Source organism: Callionymus lyra, chromosome 16 (genome assembly GCF_982586985.1).
Source record: "Callionymus lyra chromosome 16, fCalLyr1.hap1.1, whole genome shotgun sequence".
In the NCBI taxonomy this organism is placed as follows: Eukaryota; Metazoa; Chordata; class Actinopteri; order Syngnathiformes; family Callionymidae; genus Callionymus; species Callionymus lyra.
This window is the reverse complement of record NC_141833.1, coordinates 4,755,392-4,774,791: the sequence shown is the minus strand read 5'-3', so window position 1 is coordinate 4,774,791 and position 19,400 is coordinate 4,755,392. Positions and strand designations below refer to the sequence as shown.

At 36.4% G+C, this 19,400-nt stretch overlaps 1 long non-coding RNA gene across 1 annotated transcript in view; it reads right to left on the bottom strand.

The window, feature by feature from the left end:
• Nucleotides 1–19,400, bottom strand: part of LOC148063329 (uncharacterized) — a 63,078-nt gene that overhangs the window by 22,631 nt on the left and 21,047 nt on the right. The window contains exon 2 of the long non-coding RNA XR_015713525.1: nucleotides 9,056–9,130. This is a non-coding gene — a long non-coding RNA (uncharacterized LOC148063329). The remainder of the gene's footprint in view (nucleotides 1–9,055; nucleotides 9,131–19,400) is intronic.

Here is a 19,400-nt window from a genome sequence, read left to right as displayed (position 1 = left end):
CAACAGAAAACAAGTTTCAGCCATTGAGGATCAGGGATTTAAGACCAGCGACTCCTATTCACTTCAGGAATTTTATGTAGTGATGGTCTGATGAAGCTTCATGAAGCAATGTCATTATTTTCAGAGTCCACTAGATGGTGGTCTCTGCACTATATTTCTGTACAACATGACACTGCTTCATGAAGCTTCACCAGACCATCACTAATTCTATGACTTTTTCAAGATGACCCTCACAATCTTAGTCAAGGGATTATGTTTTATTCATATAAATTTGAATGAAAGAAAAAATAAAACGCTTTTTCTTTTCTTTAAATCAAAGGGCATTTTATTTTGTTCTAAATATGGGCAATACATAATACATGTATTTATGAATAAGAGCCAACGGAAATTTACCTTCTTTTTTTTTTTTTTCTTTTCTTATCTTATTCTAAAATGTTCCAAGCATAATGAAAAACAATATAGAAAACAAAAACATTTGTTAAGGCTGTCTCAGGTGTTTTATTTGTGTCTTTTCTGTTTTTTTACTATACATTGAGCCTGGACAAGTTTTTCTCAATGTAAAAACAGAATATTTTTTGCCAAAAGTATAATGATCTATGACAAGTTTAAAAAAATATATATATGGTGTAGTGTTGGAAAAGTTCACTTTTTATGTGAACCCGTTTAAAGTTTAGTTCACCCATTTTTAAATGAACTAGTTCAGTTCATCCTTTATGATGAAGTATTTTGCTACAGTCCGTAAATAACAATAGAGAGCATTAATCAGATTTACAATTAAATATGAGTTAGATTTCACTGTTAGATACTGTATATGTTGGCAGTACTGTAAAAGCAACACGGTAATTTTACATTACAAGTCTAAATATATTGAGGTCAATATAATACAATGAAATACCTGACTATTACATAAATTAAATGGGCAAAAATTAAACAACTGTTTTTTTATTCGAACATCCAATTTTAAACCCTGCAGTCCTGACATGCTGATTTAATTTTTTTAATGTAAGATGTTGCTATCCTCAATGACCTTGTCATGAAGCTTGTTTAAATGATTGAAGGACAACTTATTATTTTGAAACATGCTGCTGAATATTTTCCATTGTGGGTCCTTTTTTTGATGACGTTAAACTCTATATGTTAAGACCTACATACTCTATACGTCAGGTTTTTGCTGTCAAGGCTCCGTAGAAATCTGACAAAATGTTAAATGAAGAGAGAGTGTGACGTTCATGGACACCAGAATGAACGCATTTATGTAGTAATACACTACGTTCAGTTCACGTTCGTCCAAAATAAGGAGTTGTTTTGACAACACGGTCAAGGTCAATATTACAGTACACAGTAGAACTTCATCCATGATTGTGTTGCAATATGTCAGCTGTAAACACTTACCTCATATTAAATGTGCTAACTTACCTCACACCACCAAAACTAAAAATAAAAGCTAAGAGATAAACCTTAGACATCAGACTTAACCGCACAAGAGAGCAATACTACTATCAAAAGCAAGTTCATACTCTGAGATAAATAAACGTTTCATCTTTTTGTGGCCGATTAAAAGCTTGGAATGAGGGTTTCGGCGATGGTACTCTGAGTGAACATTCCAAAAAATAATTAAACGCAACTGAAATTGGCGCCACAAATGTGAATGCCACTCAAACTGTTTACAAGTCAGTTTACAAATGACTGAGCAATAATTGAGGTAATAAGGGGAACTGGCCAGTTTATGAATGTATCAATCATGAAATCTGTCCTCACTTTATCTACTGACTACTGAGCATGATTCACGAGGAAGATAATTTAGGGATTTGTCTAATGATGCTGCTGAGACAAGCAATCTCCGCTCCGACCGACGCGGCGCCCTATCATTAACCACAAGGTCGCGGCGGTGCAAACCGGCTGAATCTTGTTGTGTTTGTTTTTGTTTTTTTTATCATTTTTGAAATAAACCTGCCCTTGATGAGTTATGTCCTGCAGAGGAACCTTTGGATTTATGGGTCACGTCGGCCCGCCTGCAACAGTGAAGAATGGCAAATCAGCATATAAATGACTTCGCTATTGAGAGCGCTAAGAAAAACATCAACCCACAAGTCCATTATATTAATTGGAATCGGCCTCTCTGTGGCAGGCGGTGGCTCGAGTCGGTCCAGGGTCGAGTGGTGATAAATGAAAGGCTGGAGTATGAATACAGTCTTGGCCACTGATAGGGAAAAACATGTCTACAACTGCTCCCTTTGTTTGTACTGACCTTGTAATTAATCAGAGGCGGCCAAGAGGATCGGAAACCTATAGGGCAGAGGGGGGTGCACCAGGGTACCAGTTTAGGACCCCGAAGAAAAGCCTCCGTAATTAGGAAGGATGTTCGAAATGAGAAGAAAATTAACAGAAGCAGGACACCTCCTGTTCCAACTGCTCCTCTCAGGCAGGAGTTCAAGACCGATGTGGACCGAAACATTGCAGTTGAAGAGCATGTTCTACCCATCTGCTGTCCAGATCCTTAATATTATTGAATTAAATGAAATGTAATTTTATTGTATTTTATTTATTAAATTAAATTCAATTAAGTTGTGTTGTATCATGTTGTTTCGCTTTAATAATTCATTAATTTTTATAAATTTTTTATCCATTTTAATAATTTTTCATTTAAATATTCTGTAATGCCACAACAACACATTTTTGTGTTTAGAACACCGGCAATACCAGAAAGAGAGGGCAACACCAACCTACCCCCCATTATTAGCAAGTAAGTAAGTAACAGTTATTTGTAAAGCGATTTTCTAGACCAGGGTCGTGAAGGTCTTGAACAATAAAAAGCAATACACAGTTAAAAATGCCTACAGATTTAAAACTGTAAAAGGCCAAAAGAACATGAGACAAAAGACACAAGAGTCCCAGAAAATTAAGAAAAAGCCTGAACAAATAGAAATGTCTTAAGATGTTTCTTAAAGGAGTCAGTAGATCCATCAAGCGCAAAGAGAGAGGAAGATCGTTCCAAAGCTTAGGAGCAACAGCCTGGAAGGATTTCTTTCCTCTGGTCCTGAACTGTGTGCGAGGAACTCAGTAGATTCTGATCCACAGACCTCAGAGCCCGAGCTGGGGTGTAAAGGCTGGATCAGATCACTGATGTAAGGTGAAGCCTGACCATGAATAGATTTGAAAGTAAGAACCACAATTTTAAAATTGATCCTGAAAGAAACTGTCAGCCAGTGAAGAGATTTAAGGATCGGAGAAATGTGAGTTCTTCTACCAGAGTGAGTCAGAATTCTCGCTGCAGAGTTTTGTAATAACTGCAGGCGAGACAGCTCCTTCTTGTTCAGACACAAAAATAAACTATTACAATAGTCCAAACAAAAAGACAAACGCATGGATGATTAACTCTTTATCGTGTTTTGACGCCATATTCCTGTTTAGAGATTTTTCTCATTTGAAGGAAACAGTTTTTGCATCTTAAATCAACCAAAACTGGCTTGTAACTAAGAATAAAAATTAGGCTATACTCTATGCTCTAAAGAAGCATTCTTTTTTTCCTCATATTTTCTAAAGGAAACTTCCCGAAATCGAATCGAAATTTGCCGATTCATGGCTTCCAACAGTTTCTACGCTAATGTTTTGTTGAATAAATATTCCGTACTGGTGCTTAGCTCACATGACACTCATTTAAATACTACCTTGACCCAAAGCTGTAAATATTTCATTAATTTAGTGATTCATTATAAAGAGTTTGAAGTTAAGCTGTCGAGCCTGATGCTTTAAATATCTTTGTCAATGAAAAATCCGGCGTATAATGGAGTTTTTCAGTTCAGCTTCATCCAAGATGTTTTCTGTTATTAAAAGTGAAATACGTTGCTGTTTATTTTAACATTTCGAAGATGTTCAGAGGTCAGAGCTCTGACTGTAATTCGTGGTTTGGCATTTATGAAAATGTGATTATTAAGTTGATGTTTTGCTAGACGTGTAGCTGTTCAGTTGGCATTTAAAAAAAGGAATACTTGTTTTTGAAGATAGGGGTGAGATTATTCATCACAAAAACATTGTAAGGAGGAAAATAGGTTGTTAAAAAAATATATAAATATGAAGCGAATGTTCAAAACATCTTTATACAAATAAACTTGATATTTTCCTTCCACCACCATAAGTGTAGACGTGAAGACTACGACCGGATTGTGTTGTCTCGCTGTGCGCTGTGGAAACCTGGCGAAGAGTTAGAAAGCAGCCCACCTCTAACCCAATTTTTGCTGATTTCAGCGGACGCCCCTTGTGTTTTGACCCATTCAGGTTAGACAGTAAAAGGTGACTGATGATGTATGTCATATATCATCATTTGTCTGCAACATCAAAAGGCAGTTTTCAAGTGTCCCTACTTCACATCTTGACAATATTTGATTCAGTCTTGAGGTACTGCTAAGGGTTTGAGAATAAAACCAATGGAGTTATTGTTTCAATTGAATTCCGACAGTCTTTCTTTCTGCAACCTCGGCAAATTACGCTGAGACTGCACCTCAGTGTGTGTGTGGTTACGTGACCACACACACACCGTACCTCCTTGACAGCAAATCATTTAACCAGGCAAGTCCTGTTTTTTCCCAAGGGTCAAAAGTTTTCTAATGTCTAGAAATGTTGCTATTGACAATCTGTCACTGCTTTCCACTTCCACAGTGGCTATTGTACAAGTGAAATTAATGAAGGTTATTTAGCAGGGAATAAACGAGAAATATTTGGGCTAATTTGGGCTATATTTGGAACTTTTTCAGAGATTTAATTACGTATAGTAGTTGGATTATAAAAAATGTTGGATTATAAAAAAATGTCACTTGATATTTTGGAAAATTAATTAATTAATTTTGTCTAAAACAAATATATATACATATATTTTAATATATTGTCATCTTTGATAAAAAATGTTATCATAACAAACATGCTACATGTAATTTGTCGAATGACAGATTCTAGATTCACACACTAGCCTAAGGTGTTTTGCCTGGTCAGGTAAGGTAAGGTACTGATAAATTATAGCTTGAACTACTTAAGAATCTGCTCCTCCATTAATTATTTACATAAAACAGTGATCAACCATATTAAAAGGAGTGTCAGCCTGGTCCTCACTGGGACACATTTTTGGGATCCAATCTTTTTTCTTGCCAGTTACAATATGAGGGACATAAAGATAGAGCTGTTTCAAACATTGCTTTGTAGTTCATCTTTGTTGTTGACTAGACAGGGTATGAAATCTTTTTTTTTTAAAAGGAGCAATTTGGACAAAGAAACATTCAGTTTGACCATAAATGTTATTGTTGGTGTGGCATTCAGCGTTATTGTCAAAAGCTATCAAAAGTGGTGCTTAAAATGTAAAAGCAGGGAAGAGAACAGAAATGTATTGTATTGATTTTCCCATATATTGAGTCCAAAGCGGCCCCAGTAGTGTAATTTCCCAGACTTCAGCTAATCATGCATGCTGTACAGACACAAAGAAATAATGGAATATACTGAGGTAAATATAATAAAACTACACATTTTACGAGACAATAATATCTTGAGATACCAATATTGTGAAATCTGAATATCACAATATAGGAACATCTCGAGATATGATTATCATAGGATACAAATATTGCAATATATGAATATCACAAGATACCAATATCTCGAAATACCAATATAATAAGATACCAATATCATGAGATAAGAATTTAACATGATACCAATATATTTGGATCTTGTGGTATTGAATAGGAAATCAATTATTTTGAGATACTAATATCAAGAGATACAAATATCCCAGGATATGAATATTAAGAACAAGAAGATATCTGAGTATATTAATTTACAAGTATCACAGGAAGTGAATATCCTGGAATATTAATTTACCAAGATTCGAATATTAAAGGTTACAAATATCTTGAGAAACGAATATCAGGAGATACAATATTATGGGATATGAATACTCAAAGATACTTATATATCACACGATATACGAATATCTCGATATACCAATATCATTAGATACCAATATCCCCAAATAAGAAGAAGAAATTAACATAATACGAATACCACAAGTTCCAAATATCCCGAGATATGGATACCACGAGGTACCAACATCCCGGGATACGAATATCAAGAGACACAAATATCACGAGATACAATTATTTTTGAAATACTAATATTAAGAGATCCGAATATCTCCGGATATGAATATTGAGATAAGAACATCAAAAGATATGAGTATATTAAGTATCACGGGAAGCGAATATCCTGGAATATTAATATCACACGATACAAATATCAAAGGTAACAAATATCTCGAGTAACGACTATCTCAAGATACGAATATCATAAGATACAGATATTCCCAGGTAAGAATTTAAAATGATATGAATACTTTAAGTTCCAAATATCCCAGGATATGAATATTGACAACAACAGATATGAGTATTTTAAGCTAAAAGTATAACAGGAAGCGAATATCGTTGTATAATAAAATTACAAGATACAAATATCAAAGGATACAAATATCGCTTAGAAACGAATGTCTCAAGATAAGAATATCTTGGAATTTACATAAAACTAGATATGAATATCTCGATATATGAATATTATAAGATACAAATATTCCCAGACAAGAATTTAACATGATACCAATACTACAGTTCCCAAATATCCCGGATATGGATATCAAGAGATACAAATATCAAAGGATACAAATATCTTTAGAAACGAATATCTCAAGATACGAATATCTTGGAATTTACATATAACTAGATACAAATATCTCGATAAACGAATATTATAAAAAACAGATATTCCCAGGTAAGACTTTAAAATGATATGACTACTTCAAGTTCCAAATGTCCCTAGATATGAATATTGAGATCAGAACAACAAGAGATATGAGTATATTAAGCAGGAACAGGAAGCAAATATCCTGGTATAATAAAATCACAAGATACAAATATCAAAGGATACAAATATCTTTAGAAACGAACATCTCAAGATACGAATATCTTGGAATTTACATATACAGTAACTAGATACGAATATCTCGATATATGAATATCAAGAGATACAAATATCACAAGATACACATAACTTTAGAAACAAATATAACTATGTGAATATGAATATCACATAATTCGAATATCTTAAGATATATCTGAAGATACAACTATCTCAAGATAGTCATATCTTGAGATACAAACATCACAAGATACTGATATTTTTCTGCAGGTGTTTGCAAAACAATCAACTTTTTTTTAATAAAAATGATATGTTTTTATTATACTGAGTTGAAATAAGAGCAATTAAAATCAAGGCAGCCCTATAAGCCTAACAAGGCAATTGGTACCTGATGTATGCTCGTAGATGTTAGCGCTCAGCCTCCCGGGGTAATGATGCAGGCCCGTCTACACCCAGCACATATGTTAAACAGTTTTCCTGTCAGACGATGAATGTGCTCTGGAGACGGTGTGTGGGAGAGTGTATATAAACCCAAATGGTCAACCACTACAAGCAGCTCTTCATATTTCTGTCCAGAAAATACGGGGAAATGGATAAAAAGAGAATTATGGGAGATACAGCACAGCACAACGAGGCCATAATGGAGATAAAGTGGAAAGAGGAAAAATTGTGAACAAAAAATAGGGACTTGTAGAGAAGAAGAAATGGAGGGTAAAAAGAGGTCGGCGGGGGGTCTGTTCGCCGAGATGGGTTTGTTTACACGTCTCCGTGATTCCCTCCAGCTCCCTGTTGGGTGCTTTGTAGATCACAACAGACCATTCACAGCCTCACTTTTATAACTTTACAGCAATTGGCTGGAGTTGAAAAGGTTGATCAGTTTGGCTTCTGCCTTCGACATTACGCTGCCATGCCGCCCATGACTCTGCTAAACATTCAGCTGCTTGGCTGCACAGAGCGGTCTGGCAAAGACGGCCGGGCAATGAATTGTAGCCGTGCAAAATGAAGACCCCCAGACTAATGAATGAACTCATTTCAAACCACCTCGCACAGACTCCTCTGTGTTGGCAAAGTGCAGCGTGGTGATGTATATGCCCACAGAGCCACGCAACTTATCAACAGAAGTTATTAACTGTTTCTCTTCGGAACACTCATAAATCCATAGGACAGTCTATAAAACTATAAGAAGACAAAGCGTGGGCTCATCTGAGGACGCAGAACCTATAAAACCTTGGTGAGAAAAACCTGCTAATTTGTCTTATCAGGCGTACAGCAGATGGAAAAATGTTCCTGTGGCGCTGCAATTGATAAGAACTTGAAGCTATGAAACTAAAGTCTTTGTTGAAGTCACCCGAAATTCAAATGCAAGTCATTTTCTACTCATCCTCACGTCGACCAAGGGTTGAGATTACTTTAAGATGATCTGTTCCTTTTAAGAGTAATAAGCAAAATTGTATGCTTATTTAAACGTAGCCACTGGTGTCAGTTGTCTTTATCTTCGCCCAATATGACCAACTTAAAACATCCAAATACCTCAGCTGTGATCGTCTGTAACGTCCATCTTGTATTGAAGCCTCAACTTTAGGAAATGTTCCAGAAAATAACTTAAATAAATCTATATTTTAAGTTTGTTTTTGTTAGGCTAGCTGCTAGCCATCATACACACGGACAGGAAGTACTCCCGGAAAATACTGTAGCGAGCTAAAAAAATAATCGTACAATACAGACTTGACTTAGTTTTTTCAAGAAAATGTATTTTGTCAAGGCTTCCATACAAGAGCACCACGGAGGTATTTGGATGTGTTTAGGTGACGAAAGTGTAGACGAAGATCACTGAGCTCCAGTCGCTACGGTTAAATGGACTCACATTTTTGTCATAACTCTAAAAAGCAATGGATTACTGTTTCTGAAGCAATTTGAAAGCCAAATATTCATCATCTCTCCTTTAAAACCTCTGGAAAAAAGATACAAGATGAAACTGTTTTTAATCTCCAAGTATGTGAACAAAATGGCAAAGTGAATATTGACACCGTAGTCTTTTCCCATCCTGACAAAAAAGACATGGACTGAAAGAAAAAAACAGTGCTACTCAGCAGAATTGATTTACCTGTTCAACAGGTGGGTATCACTTTCCAGACCATTCGTCACCAACGTCCGACACCTACCGAACACTCATTGGCACCTGAAATCCAGAAAGCCAACATCAATCATATTGGTGACTGCATCCAGCTGGGTTTTACGATTTCTCTTGCTTGCACCGTTGGTGTGAAATCAAAACACCATAAGCACAAGAGTAATTCAGGCTGAGCACCGTTCCCATAAACTCGGGCAAAAAACAAAACAGATACATTACTGACTTAATGATGCATTTCTTCAAATGTCTGCAGCCTTAACACCCGAAACGTGCTCGGAGTCTTGTTGCGGTTTGTTTTCTCTCAAAACAGAAACTTTTGTTTTATGAGCTGAAGGCTTCATTCCAATGGATAACGCTTTTTTCCCATTTAACTTCGCCAGGTTTTTCTTGTTTACCCCGGTTGCTTATCTTCGTCTCTTAAAGCAAGCATCTCATCAGAAAGATAAAGACACTTGATGAAGAATGCTTCTCACAGATCAGAAAAAAAAAATCTAACCAACCTCACGTTATCTCAACAGCGAAACCAAAAGTACACAAAGAAATTGAAGTTAAATCATTCTGTTAAACCTTGAACTTGATCCAGAAGTCTGTGTTTTTTTTTTTCATACTGAAACTACTTCTACTTCTACTCAAAAATGAGGTTACCTGAGGACCAGATTCTAAACTTATAAAGATATCTCAACGAACAAGAGGTTACAAGAGCAGAGTCCATTATAACATAATGGCTTCACTCCTCCTTTGGCCAGCTGTAATCACACCCTGCTTTATTTATACAACGAGTCCCTTGGAGTTGGAGATCTCCTAGATTGATTACGCACGGTGACAACCTTGATGCTTGACCAATCACAGCAGAGTGGGTGTACTTATGTCTCCGGAAAAACAAGTGCACATTTTTTAATGTAAATATATCAATGAAAAGAGAGTTTTGTACAAACAAACATACTGATGAGTACAATAGAGTCCAAGATCTATTGAAAGACACTTAAATCATTAGTTGCCCTTGAGGATCAACTCGACAATCAACCAAAATGGAAAAAGAAAATTTTATATTTTAGTAAAATATGTGTTTTAGTACAGATTCTGAAAGATCCCATCGCGCTGATTCAAAAACATACCCAGAATACAATGTAACTCGTACACGTTCCCTGGTACCACTTTCAGCCATTAATAAAATGTAATTCTTTATTGAATTTACACTTCGCCATGTTGCAAACGTCTCCGTCTAAGATTGAACATGAACCGTGTTGAAGTACCGGCATTGACCACTTTACTGTTTTGTAAGTTAAACTGTTAAACGTCAATACATTTTTTTTAAAAAAGGGTAAATCAATTTTACTACATATTTTAGATTTTTAAACTAACATATAATTGTACTCGTGTGTTTCTTTTTCTATGAATTTTGTATAGGAGGTTTGAAGCATCCCCGGTAACCCTGTGAGCGCCACGATCATTTGATTTATTCTCCATGAGTACTCTGTGACCAGGAAACACCTGAGACACAAAGAGAGCGAGGGAGCAATTCATCTGCGCCTGCTGTGAGTCCAAGAGCTTTAGTGGTCGGCCAGTCGTCTTTCGTGACTTGGCTCTGTCCGACTGCTTCCAAGATGTGGCGTCCATGGTGGCAACTGATTTTCATTCATACCAGACACTTTGATCCACAGAATCAAGTGCAATATTTCCCAACACTTGGTCAAGGGATTGATAAGCATTTCAACTTATTTAAAAAATGTTCATTATAGTGAAGGTCAGGGCCGGGTCTAGACAGGCATGTATGAGGGGGCAGCCACAAATCTTGAGGGGGCATTGTGCTGTTACTTACTTACTTACATGTAAGTTTGAGGGGGCACAACAGGCCCCCTCTTGCCCCTGCCTAGACCCGGCCCTGGTCATGCTCTCTTTGAAAACATCCCACCTCAGCTGCACGCCAGTTATTCTTTCCTCCACGGCACAGTGTCGTCCCCTTTTGTGTTCGCGACGGCACTTGTTCCTGTGAGACCACTCGTAGAACTTTCAACCTCCAGCCCTCATAATCCTTTTGCCGTGACACTTGTTACCATGGCAACGATATCAATAGGGAGGGACACGGGTCAGCAAGTATCTCGCCCTCTTTTCTCCTGTATAGGTCGTGACATTTGGAAATGTGTCTCCCCGTGTCATGTAGCCATTAATGAGTGTCGGCGCAAAAATGTGTGTCTTCACAGTCCATTTGGAATGATGTCCGGTATCCACGGTGCTCAACCAGGAATTCATAGATCTGATGAGATCCGATGATGGAAATGTGGGCGTAGCTTTTCCTGTATCGCATGAACAAATCATCATTCAAGAAATCAACGATGGCTGACCAATCACAGCAGAGTGGATGTGGTTATGGTAAGTGTTTTCAGTGGGCGGAGCTTAAGTACATTTTCTAATGTTAATATTTAAATGAAAAGAGAATTTCGTACAAACAGACACATAATGATGAGTACAATAGAGGTCCAATATCTATTTAAGAGACACTTCAATCTTTAAAGATATTATTCAACATATTATTTCATCAAGCTAAACTCTTGCTTTCATTTTGACGAAGAGTTCCAAAAACTTAGGACAAGGTCACTAATAATGATGGTCTGATGAAGCTTCATGAAACAGTGTGATTATTTTCTGAGACCACTAGATGGCGATCTCTGCACTATTTTACTTAGTTTAGAACAACCGTAAAATGATCAATTAAATTAACTGTAAAAAAAAAAGAAAAATACGAAATAAAACTCGATTAACATAAATCAAGGGGTCATATTATTGTTATTCTCATTATTTATTATTTTGTATTTTGATTAATTTATTTTTTGTTTGTAGAAGACAATCCTAATTCATTGAATAGTTATTTTGAAAAATAATTGATTGATAAATGATTATGCAATTTACACCAAACCAAACTTTACGTAAGAAGTGTGTTAGCAAAAGTGTAGAATAGTGTATATAGTATAAAAATATTAGTAATGATGGACTGATGAAGCTTCATGAAACAGTGTCATGTTGTTTAGAGGTCAGTAGGTGGCGCCATCAGTTTAAAAATGATGTAATGTTTAATTTGAACAGTTGTTCAAAACTAAGAAAAATAGTGCAGAGACCGCCATCTAGTGGACTCTGAAAATAATGACACTGCTTCATGAAGCTTCTTCAGACCATAACTAATATTTTCCCTTTATTTTCTTAAGGTACACATAAGGAACTTTCTTTAAAATGTTTCAAATATTTAGTATATTTGATGATAAAATCATTTCTCTTAACATCTCACTTCACCACATCCATGAACTTCATTGGTTGTCATCCTCTCCTCCTGTTCCACGCTCACTAAATAACTAACCAAGCAGTTTTTCTTAATGCAATATTGAGTCACAATATCTCAGACTTTCCCTCCTATTCTTCCCTTTAAGCCTTTAAACACAGAGTCCCAGGCGAGCTATTTGCTTAATTTTGGCTCAATATTTTAAAACCACGTTCTACGAGCACAATTATAGAAAATTGAAGGAAGTGATTTGGTAATGGCGTGGAGTCATTCCAGTAAAGCGTAAATACGGTAAATGTCAGCGCAACCTGGAGTAATAAATTAGAAGAAACAGTCGGTTTATGCAAGTGCAGCCTGGATTATTAAAATGAGTTAGTGGATTAGCCGGGCGAGGCGTAATTACAAAATGAATGCGGCTGAACGTTGGAGCGTTCTTGTTTCAGACGGAGCAGCAGCTCCGACAGGAAGCATCTTTACTTGATTAAAAAAAAAAGGAAGGTCGAGGAGAGGATTTCATGCACAACTCCGTCTGTGAGAGCAAATTAATTTTGAGAAACACTTCGATGAGCCGATATTTTGTTAGCGGCTCAGTGACAAGAATTAGATATTATAGGTGTAATTTAATCATTGCCCCTGCCAAGGAAGTTATCTATCTATCTTTGCCACTGCCATGTGTTAACATAAAGACTAAAAAATGAAAATATGAATGCACAAATCTCTTAAAGGATTTAAACAAGTATAAACCAGATTACCTTAAAAATAGTTAATTGAATTACCGACCTTGTATCTTATTTCCCTGTGAATGTATATATATATATATATGGATATTTTAAATACTCAATTGTAAGCTTATGTGAATTATCTTTAACAATATCAATTTGAAATTAATATTTAATACAATTCCTGCTATGTACATTCATTAATAAAGCATGAGTAAGATTGTTACATTATTATTGTCAAATATTAGAGAAAAAAAAACAACTGATAATGTTCCATGTTGATATGAAAGTCATTTTACACATTTTTAAAAATAATTGATCAAATATATGTTTAGGTGTGAAGAACACACAGTTAATAGATTTTTTTTACTTTAACATATTAATTTAATGTATTAAAATACATAAATATAAAATTAATAAAGTGCTTATTTAAATCTTTAAATCAGGTTATTTGTGAGACAATATAATCTCTGTGTCTGCTTGTTACATTATGTTACGATGGTTATAACTTTGTCAGTAAAACTAAAAAGTTGTGTAAAAAAGAACAAAGTCTTAATTCTAAGCAGTTTTCTGCACAGCTTCTATCACAGGATCACGTGTCCCCGAATAACAACAGAATGTTCGCCGAATGATGGTAGATGACTCGGGGAGTTTGGGGCAGAATAATTGACTGAACATTGTTTCCAAAAGGAAATGGCCAGCGAGCGAACACAACAGCAGAGTAAATCAATCCACTTCTGCCAGAGACAATCAGGACGTGGTGCCAGTTTCATCTCATGTCATATGCAGAGTGTGGATCTGCATCTGGTTAGCACTGTGTCAATTAGAGAGCGGCTTCTGCAGCAACAAGGATCCAAGAGTCATCGCACGCCGAGCAGGAACATGGCGCTCACGTACGGGCGGGAGAGAGCGGCGATGAAATCACCACCTGCTCTACTTGTCCCCTGCCCGAGAAGACGTGTCTGGTTTAAATGACCACAGGGCATGTTGGGAAACATTTTGAACACTTGAGCAGATTGAAACTTTGTGAAGAGAAACGCGACTTTGCAAGTTTTAGCCACAGGACGGATCATTATTATTTTCCTTTTAACTTATGATAAGATCATATGAAAAAATGGTATTGCTCTAATACATTAGCATTTATTTAACATCAATTAGATATAATCATAAAAAAATAATAACTTTATGCAAAACATATGACAGTATCTAACTTTTTAAAAACTTTTAGAACGGGGAACACATGTTAATGATTAATAAGAGACATATTCATAAGTGTATTAACAGCAAATTAGCCACTTACTAACCAAATAAATATAACATATATAAATTTAAAAAATAACTAACTCACATCTTGTTCAATGACAATATATTTTAGCCTTACTAACATGATAAAAAGGAGTTCACACAGAATGAGCCCTTAGTTACTGTTTAATAACAGGAAATAAACAAGTAATTAAAGAATCACTTTGGTGAAAACTTGCTTTCTATTTACCAAAGTACCACGAGAGAAGTATTTAATTATAAATAATGAGGTCTCTTTTAAAGAAAAAATATATATATACCAGTAATAATATCATCCTTGTTACTCAAATATCTGAATAAAACATTAATTAGGATGGTGTTACAACTTGTAGATTTGTGTTTTTCCCCAGCAGAAAAAGACTGTTGTGATATTATTTTTTTTACATCATAACTGTCTAATACTTTAAGTACTTTAATACTAAATGAATTAACTATGAATGTGCTGCCACTCTAGATTATGGAACATTTTCTTCTTTACAAATACTTTAGTTCGAGTAATTAAGATGATATTAATACTAGTTTATTTTTGCTTTTTTTCCTTAAAAGGAGACTGTACTGTTAATAGTGAATTAGTTCTCATTGTACTTAAACCTAATAAGGAATGGATATAAAGAAGTGACTTTTAGTTCATCTTTAATTATGTATTTATTACCGGTTAATAATACCTTATTAAGGTGTAGTTTAGAGTGAACACTTTAATATCATGCTATTAAGGGTAGACTATAGTCAGAAAGAATAGGTTGTGAGTAAGTACGTTATAATTAGTAAATAGGTAATCAGTGGATAATTTGATCTTAATAAAGATGAAAATAAGTCGTTTATTAATAGCTTAATATGTGTTCCCCATTCTAAAGTGCAACAGTAATTGTATTATAAAAGACAAAATGCCTTCATTATTTAACCACATTATGAAAATTAAATTTAACACACTACTTACATTTTAGTTTTTGAAAAAAACATCAGATATTATGAAGTGTAGGTTTGACTGTCTCTTAGTATTAGGATAAAAATATTTTTGTTCATGTTCAGGAAAGGTTGATAAAGGGACAAGGAAGGGACGGATTTTTGTATTTTTGTAGATTTTGACTATGGTGATAAAATGTGCTGTAGTTGTAGATTCAAAACTGCAGGTGGCGCAGTGGACAGTTTGACCTTCAGGTCCTGATATTTCCTCCAGCTGAAGGTCTTTATGTTTTTGTCATGATCAGAAACATACTTAAATCAGAGAAGCTGTTTTATTCAATTAAACATATGTCTGGTTTTATACCAGTTAAAGGAGACCTTTGGGGGAGGTATGTTCTGCAAAGGTGCTTTTTTATTGATTATTTTCAGCATTATTTTTGTGTTTTCTTGTGGTTAATATAAAGAAAAGAAGTAAAAAAGCCTCTAGTGTGATGCATTATCTATTTTAATTCTGATGCTCCGTCTCTGTGAAGAGTCAGTCGTGACACGACTGCCACGCTCACCGATGTCTGCCAAATGAAGACAGTGCCAACACCGGAGGGGCTTAATGATCCAAAAACCAACACATACACAAATTCGCACACTAGCTTATTGATCACTGTCAAATCTGTCGATAGACTGGAAACAAGCCCCCGAGCAACTCTAAATTAGAACACTGATTATTTGTTGGTTAACACGGGCTGTGTTGAAGCCCACCCGTGAGCACCATGTCTTCCCCCCTGACGCTCGCACACAAAGAGACAGACAGTGACGGGCTAATACGAGGACAAGAAGTTGTTGTTGCCTTTTTTTTTTAATTATGTCTGGACGCCGACAATGACGGAGGAATCTTTGGCAGAACAGTCGGCGAGAGAGAGCCGCTGAGATGACACACGAGAATGAGTCGGCAGAACCGAACGACCCCGGAGTTTAACCACAGGTTTCAAAAAAAGCAACAATCACCTAAACGGGGCTAAAGTGGAAACAAAATACTTGAGTCCGCAAGATGGGGCATCTTGAGTATTGGCCGGTTGTCGGATGAGTCGCCCTCCTCGTCTGGACAAACAACTATCTGTGACAATTGTGTGAAAAACGGCGCCAGAGAAGAGGATGGAGGGACGGGGAGCGTTTAAACATTCAGCGAGGAGAGGAGGGAGTGAGAGAACGATTGAGGACAGATGCTGTCGTGGTAACTAACTGCCAAATGGCACAAAAGAACAAGGGAATTAGTGTCCGTTAGTCTCCGCTTGTTTCAGGTCTGTGTGTGATAGTACTTTGAATTAAACAAGGTATTAGATAATTATATACATTGGTCCGAGAGGAAGGAAGAAAATGAATCAGTTTTGTGTGTTTTATTGAATTCTTTTTTTCTTCTTCTCAATCTGTGAAGTGTTTACCCGTCCATTTTCTGCTTTGACAGAACGCCAGCGTTTCTTCATTTCTTTTCCAAGCCTTCCTTGAAAATGTGTACCAGCTAATAAATTGAGTCGCATTGTTACGCTCGCTCAAATGGGATCAAATAAAACCTTTTTTCCCTGGTTTCTACCGCCAACCTGCCTTTCTCCCCATGTTCCTAAGCTACGGAGATCCTCGGTGCCATTAGAACCTCAAAGCCAACGAACGACCAGAAGAAGGAATAAGAGGGAGAATGCTTAAGAACTTTCTCTTGGACAAACACAGAGTTAAGTTGTGCTAGATGACAGCCATGTTTCCTACTTGAATATGGCCAGGTACCTTCCTACCAGTCTACTCACCATTCAGATTATAACACCAAAACACCACAAATACTTGGTTTAAGCAACTTATCTATTAATTCATTTTCATGGGCACACTGAGACAACAACAACCACTCACACAACAATGGACAATTCCCAATACTCAGTTAACCTCAGTATGTTTTTGACTGTAGGAGGAAACTGGACTGACCAGGGTAAAGCCATGTAAGTAAGGGATGTACATGAAAACTTCACACAGAAAGGAATAGGTTGACCTAAGCTGTATGTAGACTCATTTTCTACCCCTGTAACCAAGGCTCCTAACCACTGTGTAATTGTCCTCGTCTGATGAAGCTTCATGAAGCAGTGTCATTATTTTCAGAGTCCACTAGATGGCGGTCTCTGCACTATTTTCTTTTGTTTTGAACAACTGTTCTAATGAAACATTACATTATTTTTAAACTGATGGCGCCACCTACTGACCTCTAAACAACAAGACACCATTTCATGAAGCTTCATCAGACCATCACTAATCTCAAATATGCCATCTTTCTTACGCAGTTCCGCTATTTAACAACCAGACTGTTTATTATTTTAGACCCACTTCAAATGGGTACTAAATCATAGCTTACAAGTTGCTTAATTACACACTTAAAATCCTTATTTTTTTCTTTTAAAAAATTAGTGCGATTTATTAGCCCAATGACTAAATTCTAGTTGTTATCACTGACCTCAAACTGATTGTATGTGGTTCACAGTAGTGATGGGTTGAAGATGTCTCATGATTCAGCATCAGTTGTTGGTAGTGATGGTCTGATGAAGCTTCATGAAGCAGTGTCATGTTGTTTAGAGGTCAGTAGGTGGCGCCATCAGTTTAAAAATGATGTGATGTTTCATTAGAACAGTTGTTCAAAACAAAAGGTAAATAGTGCAGAGACCGCCATCTAGTGGACTCTGGAAATAGTGACACTGCTTCATGAAGCTTCATCAGACCATTACCGCTTGTTGGAGAGGATTCATGATTCAGAGTCATGATTTTGAACCCATCACGAGTACACATCACTTAGAAACATGCCAGGGTGTTACCCTAATATTACTCTGCAATTCAGTGTACTTTTAATAAATACGATTTCCCCTCCACCCCACACATCCTAGAATGCTGCTATGTTCCTAGCAGAGCAACTTTTCAAGTCAACTTTACTCCATGAACCCAAGGACAAACAAAAAAAAAAAAACATAGAGGGAAATTTTTCTACAAAGATATGAGAATTTTGGGAATGATCCTTGGCAGCACCTTGAAGTCAACTTTGACTTTTAGGGTAAATGATTTGCTGCGTTAATAATTCAAAACACTTTCACTGGCCCGTCTTTCGAAGAAGGTCGCCGCTTGTTTTATAGCGTTTCCCTCAATTCCATTTAAGTCTGACATCTGATGCATCACTGTAGCTAACAACAGCAACAAAAATCATCAGCATCATTTCTTAAGGTTCAACACTTTGAAGAAGGAGTTGTTTTTTTTTTAAATGTCTGATTGTTAAGAATCAAGATAAAGATGAAACATATTCATAGAATTGGGAAACAACACAAAAACGAAGTTTGTAAGTTACAGACACTCCCAACCTGTGGCCCAGTCTTGACTAGACTGTACCTCCAGTGGCCCCCACTGGAGTCCGATACTCACATTTAATGGACAACTTACAACCTTGTGTTTCTTTAGTCTAATTCAACAGGTTTCTTTTTCTAAAAATAAAATTCAAACGTAGATTGAAAATCTCAATATTATCAAAGGTGGTTTTTACAAAAGACAATGGCCTTCTGATCAAATACACAATAAGATTTAGACAATATGAGAGTCGTATAAGTATGTGAATACTACACTCAAATGCAGAAATGTAAAATCCTATAAAGAGCATCCACTTTAAACATCATTTTAACTGACGGTCACATTAAAATAATGACCACCTAAAAATTCTGGCTCCAATCAGCTCCACTTTTTTTTTTGCAGCCAGTTTCAGCTCATTGTTCTGCTGCTGGGGCTTCAACTTGAGCGCTTCACTCCTCTCACTGCTCTCATTGTCGATTCCAGCCACAGCATGTCGGCTTTTTCCAAAGAGTAACAGCGTTAAAACAACAACTACACTCCACTCTCCCTGCACAGCGAGAGACGGACACAGTTGCTGGTGAAACCGGTGACGCGCTCGCCTGTTTATTTGGCCAGAGTGTTCCGGGGAGAGAAACTTGGCAAGTAAATATGGATTATCAGATTCAGGAAATAGTGGTGCGAAAAATGGAAACTTTATGTTATCGTAAAAAATATGAACTTCCTGTCTTTATGAGGATTGTCAGCAGCACGTTGTTAAAAGTGGGCA